Consider the following 9,047-nt stretch of genomic DNA (forward strand, 5'->3'; position numbering starts at 1 on the left):
TTAGTTGAGAGAATATCTCAAACAAACACCAAACTAGGAACATATAGATATAACAACCCCGAGGAATAGGAACATACTCCTATAGACAGAATGAATCACAACTGAGACAAGTAGGAATTCCATTTTCCAACACTCCCACTTAATGACTATTTGTCTCGATATCAATTTGTAAGATCTACATCTGGTCCAGTCTGGTAATTACACCTTCTACCTTGTTCATTCAATTTTCGATGTCCATATAAAGGAACAACCATCTATAGGAATGCATGGGTTCCCAACCGTAACCGTGAGTCTATTAGGAAGTCCTTCATATACCTGGTTCATCCAACCTCTCGATGAACTACCCCTAATTTTATCTGAAGCTCCTACATGATATCCTATGTTAAATTTAAGTTGGGCCCTGAGTGTGGTCTTGTTGTGTGGAGGATATTTAATGGTAGTCTAAATATCTCAAGTTTCATATTTTTTTACATATATTTTCTCTAATTTTGTAAAAAATATGTAAATATTTTTATAAATTTGAATTATGTAATTTACACAATTGTGTTTAAATAATTTTCGGTCTATTTATATGGTAAAAATACAATTCATTTGTATATTAAAAATGTATTTCAAACAATATCAAAAATTTGACCCAATATAATTGTATCCATACATTTTAATTAAAAAAATCTTAAAATAGTTAGACAAAACCTTGTGTGTGTGTGTGTGTATATATATATATATATCCTAACCATAACCATTATGATTTAGAGCTTCAGATTCCAAGCAATATGGTTCTCTTGTTATGGTGGTTCTCTTCACTCATTATGTGGTGTTACTAATTCAGATTCTAGTCAGATCCATGTTGGGTATACTCAGCAACTCAGATCGTAGATACTCAGTTTCATGAATGTATTTATAAAATGTATGTTTTTATTTACATTCAACTGATATTTAACAAAAATTATGGGGGACTTGATTTATAGAAATCTATATTTTCATTTGCATTTAATGTTCACTTTAGGGATGTCTTGATTTGTAATATATTCATTTATGTTTATTTATTTTTTTAATTTCGTAAACTCAACAAGTTATATAAATCTCCCCTAAATGAAATGCTTTTACTTTATTTTCCAATATCACATCTTAAGTATTCTCATGGTTGTTTATTTGTAAATTAGGCATCTAAATTTTTCTATTTCCTGATACTATATGGGGGTGATTTGGGTCAGCAGAATTCAACATCTAAGATCTAACACTATCAACAACTTGTTCCTAAACCCCTGCCTTCATTGCTTATACCTTGGCTGCTTTCTCTTCTCTGCTCTGTAATATGCTTGTGATTATGGGTAAAGTTTCATCTTGTCTTCCTCTTCCCAAGGCCAGGATCAGTAGGAGCTCCGGGTTCAAATACATATATTTAAAAATTAACAACGTGTCATATTTTCCATGGTTTACTCTTCTATTTTCTTTTAATTTTTCAAAGAAAATGGCATGGTTTACCTTCGCTTTTATTAGTCCCTGCCTTCTGCATAGCAAAAACTATAGTGATCTCTTTGTAATTGGATGGGTATTAATTTGGGTTGACCGTTTTCATATTGTTCATTTACCTAATGTTTCGCCCAACACATTCCGTCCAAAATCACTTTTATATAAAGCTTGAGTTTCGAAGTCTTATTGTAGCGGCTAAGGTAAGATTTTCATAATTTTCCTTAAAACTTAGGGGCTACTAATTTTCGAATTTAGGATAATAATTTATTGAATTTCATTGAAACTTAGCTAATGTTAGTTTGGACTTAGCATTAGTCTGAAGACATTTAATGTTTATGAAATTTAATGTTTATGGTTTAAAATTCCTTCGTTAAGTTTTCGAAGACATTTACATTTCTCAAACTCTAAAATCTGCAGCTACACTTGCCCCTACTTTTGTCCAAGTGTCCTACGCTTGCCAACACTGCCACTGATATCAACCACCATGCTTGCCAGCACTATCACTACTATCAACCACCACTTCTTGGTGAGTAAAGACATTGAGCCTCTACTATCGACCACCACTTCTTAGTGGGTTAAGACCCTGATCCCTTGTATTCATGTTGCTTCATTTATTGAAAGACTCAATGAAAGCTCAAAATTCAGCACAATACAATGCAAAACACTACCTTCTACCTTGTTTCACATTCACTTCTCAAAAGTGAATGTTTATCCACATACTAAAATACTAGGCTCACATTTTGTAACTAGAGTGGAACTATTTCTATTAGATTTTCTAGATGAAACCATTCTTCTTTCCACAATTTTACGGTTGGGACCATTCTTCTTGGAATAAATTTTGTCCATATAAAAAGGATTGGTACAATCATTCAATTGTTGAAGGATTGGTACAAGAATTCAATTGCAGAATGTAGGTAAAATCTAGAGTTGTAATTTTTTTTGTTATTTTCATAATCTTAAAATATGGAGATTGTACTTACTTGAGTGTGTCTTTTATCCTTTTTACCAGGGTGGAGACTATGCTCTCCTATTCTCACCTGCACAGTCAAATGTATGACCCACAAGATTGAGTGCATTGTTAACCCTTTTGCTCAGCGTGCAGACTATGCTCCCCTGTCTCACTTGCACAATCAAAGGCAGAGTCAACAACATTGTTGCTAGTTACAATGTTCCTTCATCTAACTCCATAACTTACAAAGGTATAACCCATTAACCTACAAATGAGTTTGATTATTGTAACCCCCATTTACCAACCCAACCCTACATTCACCTCTGCAAAAATTAAGATCAATGGCCTTGTAGTAGGTGATCATTTTCATTAAAATTGTCATTGGTGAGCTCCTCTCTTGCCCTCCACAGTTCATATTGAATGGAAACCTTGTCGTTGATTGTTGACTCTAATCCCTGTAGGATTTGCCACCTCCACATTGTAAAAGCCACCAATAGATAGCTAAAAAGAAAGTTTTCTCCTTTGTCATGCACATCTGTGCAATCCTATATTATCTAATTCATCAAAATATTGCACCAATTACGCTTGGCACACTGTGCGCAGAATTCGGCTACACATATGATGTTAAGTGTGCATTCACCTTGGGTGTAGTTCAGTAGGATAACCTTTCTAGTAGTAACATAGCATGTGAACTAGACCTACAAATTTGTAATTAGTTCTATTAGAGCTCCAGAAACTCCTTGAATTCCTCAAGAAATCCCATATCACTGATAAATGGTGATCTCCTTTCTTTCGACCATGCTTGCTAGCCCCCTGAAAAGCCTTAGTTACATCCTCTCTTTCCATTGATAACCCGTTTACAGTCCATTGATAAGCCTGTTTACGGTGGATGTCATCAACATGAATAAGAAATTTGCACTCTAGCCAGAGGGAGTTACGATAAACTCTACCATTTTAAAACCTCTAACACCTCTGCCATTTTAGTTGTAACTCACATGATCTATAAAGAACCAGATGCATGGTTGTATGATTTGTATAGAACTAGATGCCTGTCTAGGTGCATATTTTCAAGATCCGGACCCAGATCCCTACAATTGATTCACATAGCCCTATGCTTGGAGGAGAAAAACTTATTTTTGAGATTGACCCACATCCTTAACATTGAGTCACATAGTTCCTTGCTTGGAGGAATAAAGCTTAAAAAACAACAAATAAATCCAATGCAACGTAGTAAGAGAGGTCACATAACTCCTTGCTTAGAGAAACACTACATGAATGTCACCTTTGTCACATAATGAACAAGTGACCAAAGATAAGGAACCCATATTTAATTATCAAATCTGTTGTCATTGATATTTAATTAAAGTGAATAACATGCCATAATTTGTTAATTAATTTATAAGACAGTGATTTTGTAAATTTATGCACAAAGCACATGTGTTTGAATAGATTTTATAATGGATAAACATATCATTCTATCTTAGGTTTATCTTTGATTTCTGGGAAACTTTGCATAGTTTTTATCCTAAAATCCAGGATTCTTAGAGCATGTACCATGTTTATGAATGCTTCATTGGGTTGTGGTTTAGATATTTAACAAATTTCATTCTTTGTTTTTTGAATTTTTCTCTACGTTAGGGTTTTGTGGTAGTTTCTTTGGGCTTCACTATCAAATATTTCTTTCCATAGATTCAAAGATGTCTGGGCATGAAAAAGGAGGTAAAGTGGTATGGTCAAGTTGTAGGATTACATCGTTTGCGTGCAGATATCACAACTCTTTCAATCATGATTGTCTTTAGATGTTTCTAGATTTTTTATTGTCCTCCTTAACCCATTGAATCTGAAGCTTTTGAGTAAAAACTTAGGTTAGTGCTTTGCATATTTTTCCCATATTGTAAAAGGATTTCCTTGTTATTTCTTCAAGGCATAAAATCAATCCTTTTCCATCTCATGGAAACACCAAGGTTTCATTTCATAAACTAATGCTTTCACCACTTTATATTATGAATTAGTCCTAGATGGAGGTGCACGCATAATGTTGATAAGATTGTGCCCTCCTTTCTAGCATAAATACATGAAGCATATTCAAATATGCACCCTCTCCACTTCATATAATATTTAAAAAGTGCCTTTATTTCACTGATCTACAATTGAATGTGAGTCTACCTTCAAATCCCATCAAGACAAATCTAGAAATATATTGAACAATGATTTCCTTGACTTTTGTCTTGGACATTCAAATAAGTTGAAAATGTCAAAGATTATGGAACCTCCCTTACTAGTTAAATTCCTGTACATGGATGCTAAGTGAATTGTTTATGTTTTGATATTAACATTCAACATCCTCTAGTATTTTTGTTTCCTAAATATATTTTAGACTTGAAAATTTAAATTGTTCACAATGTGTTTTTGATTCCCTTTTCCACAAAAGTGGCCTCACCATGCATGTCAACCACTCCAGTGCTCTCACTTAGTGAAACATATAGATTTAATATTTTATATCCTCCATTTAGCCAAGAACTAAAGGTTGTTGGCTAACAACTCTATTGGACACAACGATTTTAGATGTTCTATCTAAATAATTTTCCAGTTTCATAACGTGTGAATTTGAAAACATCAAAATATTCATTTCCAGCACAATCACAAAAATAGATTTCCTCTCCAAAATGATAGGCCTTGTGACTGCCAAAGACTAACAAATAATGTATTTTTGAACCGCTAACAACAAATAGCCTCTAAGTCTAAATGGTCCTATTAGCCTTGGAAGCATTTGGCCCAAAAATGGATCCAAAACACTACCAAAGGCTTCAAAATTTGCTTAAATTCATTTAAAAATCCTGACTGTCACATGTCAAGATCCCTTGGAAGGGTGGAAAATCACTATCAGGAGAAAAAAACCCAAAGAAAAACAATGAAAAACCATTATTGTGGGGTTAAAACTGAGAAGGCACAACATTCATTAGATCTAGCTGATCAACGACCTAGATCTAAGCAGCAATTCGCAGTCGACGGATCTGATCAGCGGGCAGTGGAAATCGGTGTAAGACACCGTCAGTTAGCAATATCTGATGATCAGATCGGTGGGTTGCATTGGCGAGAGCTATCGACGATTACAATACAAAATGAGTGATTGCGATCAGTGATTAAATGTGGACCGTCGATCGCGCACGTAGGAAACCTTAAGGGGCGGGGCCTTTACATATATATGTATGCCACCTGATTAGCGAATCCGATGGAATTTTAAATGATGTTTCATAAGATTTCAGATCTGCACCAAAGCCATTTTTAATGCATTTTTCATGTATTTCATTATATAACGAAATACAAAGGGAAACAGGGCAGCACTGATTGCAATGAAGCCCAGACCTAAAAGGGTTCGGGAATGAAAATGTATAATCTTTCAAATCTACCAAATCCCATTTTTAATGTCTTTTTGTGTGTTTTCATTGTTTAAACGAAATACAAAGGAACCTTGGGGCAGTGTGATAGCGATGAAACCCAGACCTGATGGGTTTCCAGAATGAAATTGTATATTATTTGAAGTCCGGGGAAAGCCATTTTCCATGTATTTTCAGTGTTTTATGTATTTCATAATACAAAGGAAATATGTAGGGAACGGGCCGAATGCGACTTGCGATAACCTGAAGGGTAGACCCGATAGAGGAATTAATCATTTTTTAGGACTGTTGAAGTCTGAAAGAAACAGAAATGGGTGGGTTTTTCAGTATTGCATCATTTCTCTGTTTATAACAGAAAGCAGTCATTGTTTGCATTTCAAAGGGAAAACAGAGGCCTGAGGACCCTTTCCACCTCACAACATAGTCCGGGAGATAGTTTGCCGGGAAAACAAAGGCTGGAAAGTGATCATGGAGCCACAACATGTGCAACTTGTCCAAACAAACAAAATAGTCATGGAGCAGACAATGCAGCTTGCCCAAAACATCAGAAGCATCAACAACCTAGCACAACTCATCAAAACCAACATCATGGGGCATCTTTGGCATGAGAGAGATCCTTGCCAAAGCAACGAGAATACTTGAAGGTGGTTATTCCTCTATCAGAAGGAGAAAAAACCTCCAAGCCATGCTTGCGGATTCAGGGAATCAAACAGTGAAGGGACAAAGAGGATAGATTAAGACTCTGAGCCTTTGAGAGCTTAGGAGCATTGTCAAGAGCTATAAATAGCTTAAAGTAGGATGTAATATAGGTTCAACTTCTAGATACTATAGAGACTTTGTTACTCAAGCATCTCATCTTCATTCATTAATAATACAAGCTTATTTTGTTATTATATGTTCAATGTCCATTTCTCTTCTATTCTAAGCTTGCACTTCTATAGTTTATTCATGTTTCTTCTGTATCTAATGCTAGATAACTATCATCTTATCTCTGCGTTGATAAATTAGATTTGCAAGCTTCTTTGCTGCCTGTAACTAGCCATTCATATGTGGTCATATATGCATCTGCCGATACAGCCAGTATTCTCTTTTGCTGCCTGTAGCTAGCCATTCATTTATGTTTATGTATGCATCTACTGGTATGGTCAGTATTCTCCATCCATTCATTGAATCTATAAACTATTGAGCATTAGTGGTCTAAAGCCTTGTAAGCTGAGGGTGTTCATGCATGTCTTGAGTAAAAGCATAGTTGAAATGGTTATCTGGCTTGATCAAAACCATCATTTATTCTAATAGTTCAAAGAACAATATTTAAGATTATATGTTACCAGCCATCTTCGAGCTATAACCTAGGAGAGTTTCCTGGAGTGATAACATAATTGGCGCCATTGTCGAGGAGAGGAAGCTGATGCTTAGCTTCCCTGGGAAATGACATAGATCCAACTTTGATGATAGACAAAGTCTGGGCACGTTTTGGTTGTAATCATCTATCTGGAAACTATACTGGAGTTCGAACCTCTTAGCAACTTCACTTCATAGTTTTGGCTCAGTTTTTGAGGCATATTTGGAGAAATCCTCAGAAGTTACAAGCTAACCCAGTACCTGACCCTGAAAAAATCATCAAAGAGAGAAAGGTATTGCATAAAGGAGCATCAGGTTCAGGTAAACCTAAACAATCTCCTATATCTCTTCAAGAAAGGCCTATAATAGAACAAATACATGTTGAGAGTATAGCATCTAATACTAGCAACAAAGAAAAACTCTTAGAGATTCATAAAGCTCCTTATTCTTTAGGTTCTCCTTTTGTTGTATGCCCAAAGGAAACCTCACCTCCTATCCATCATACTCCTTCAGTCTTATCAAACACTCCTCAGCCCTCTATCATTCAGACTTCCAGTACTCTTTTAGCCACCATAGCTATGGAAGGTCCACAATCACCCACCAAAATGAAAAGAATCATAGCTGCTAGGTATGGACCTCTAATACTGCCTACTCCTTTGAATGCTATGCCTACTAGAGAGTATGAGAAGTATATGCCTAAGTTCACTAGGACTGAAGGTGTTTCAACTGAAGAACATCTTGAGTCATTCTATAGCTATGCTGATAACCTAGACATTAGTGAAGATGATGTGTGGATGAGAGTCTTTGTCCAAAACCTAGATGGAGAGGCTAGAAAATGGTTCAGAGAACTAACACCAAGATCTATAGCAGATATTGAAGCTTTGGATGATGCATTTCTAAAGCATTGGGGGAATAAGAAGGAAAATGGTGAGCTTCTATCTGATTTTAATAAGAGATTTAACTACATGTACAACAAGATACCAGCTGAAGTGAAACCCACCACTACCTCTGCTAGACTCATCTATGCCAGTGCCTTTGATTATGACTTCTGTTTATTGTTGAGGGAGAGGCGATGTGCTTCTTTGGTTGATATGCAAGATGCAACCCTAGAAGTAGAATCAAACATCATGGCTACAAAAAAGCTCAAAGGTAATGCTGATAGAAGGAGACAGAGGGGCGAGCCATCATCATCTTCAGATCCCAAGATTGATAAAATGGCCAAGATGATAGAGTCATTAGCCTCTGAAGTTTCCAAATTAAAGGTTGAGCAACGTTCTGGGAAAGGAAGGGTTCCTAATACCTTTTCTCCTCAAAATCCAAATGCATATAGAAGGGCAAATGACCAGTTGCAGATCTTGCAAAGAAACAAAGATGCCAATGAAGACCAAAGGGTGAAGACCCCTTTTCAGAATGTAGTGATGGAAGAAGAGCAGTTTGAAGAAGAGGATGAGTTCCATTGTATGGAAGACAAAGGTAGTGCCCCTTTTTTAACCAAAGATGCATATGAGAAGTCATTATTCAATGACCAGATTAGCCAAGAATGGGATGGTGAAGCTGTTCTACAAACTGAAGATCAGCACCAATATAATCTGAGGTTGACGATGAATAATGTCAAGGAAACTCCTATTCATAAAGCTTTTGTCCCTGCAGAACAACAAACTAATAAGAAGAAGCAACCAACAGTTATCCTATCATCCTCAAAGCTCCATCCATAGAGGTAAGAGGCCTTGACAAGTCCCCTTCTTCTTTTAGTTTTCAATCAAAAATATAGAAGCTAAGAATACCTATGCCTCTGATTGAACCAATGAAGAATAAGTCCTTCAAGAAATCTATCCTTAAGTCTCTTTAGCCTACTTCCATCCAAGGTTCCACTAACTATGTAAATC

The sequence above is a fragment of the Pinus tabuliformis genome, chromosome 2_2 (genome assembly GCF_031772625.1).
Source record: "Pinus tabuliformis cultivar Carrire ecotype Pingquan chromosome 2_2, CPIR1, whole genome shotgun sequence".
Lineage (NCBI taxonomy): Eukaryota > Viridiplantae > Streptophyta > Pinopsida > Pinales > Pinaceae > Pinus > Pinus tabuliformis.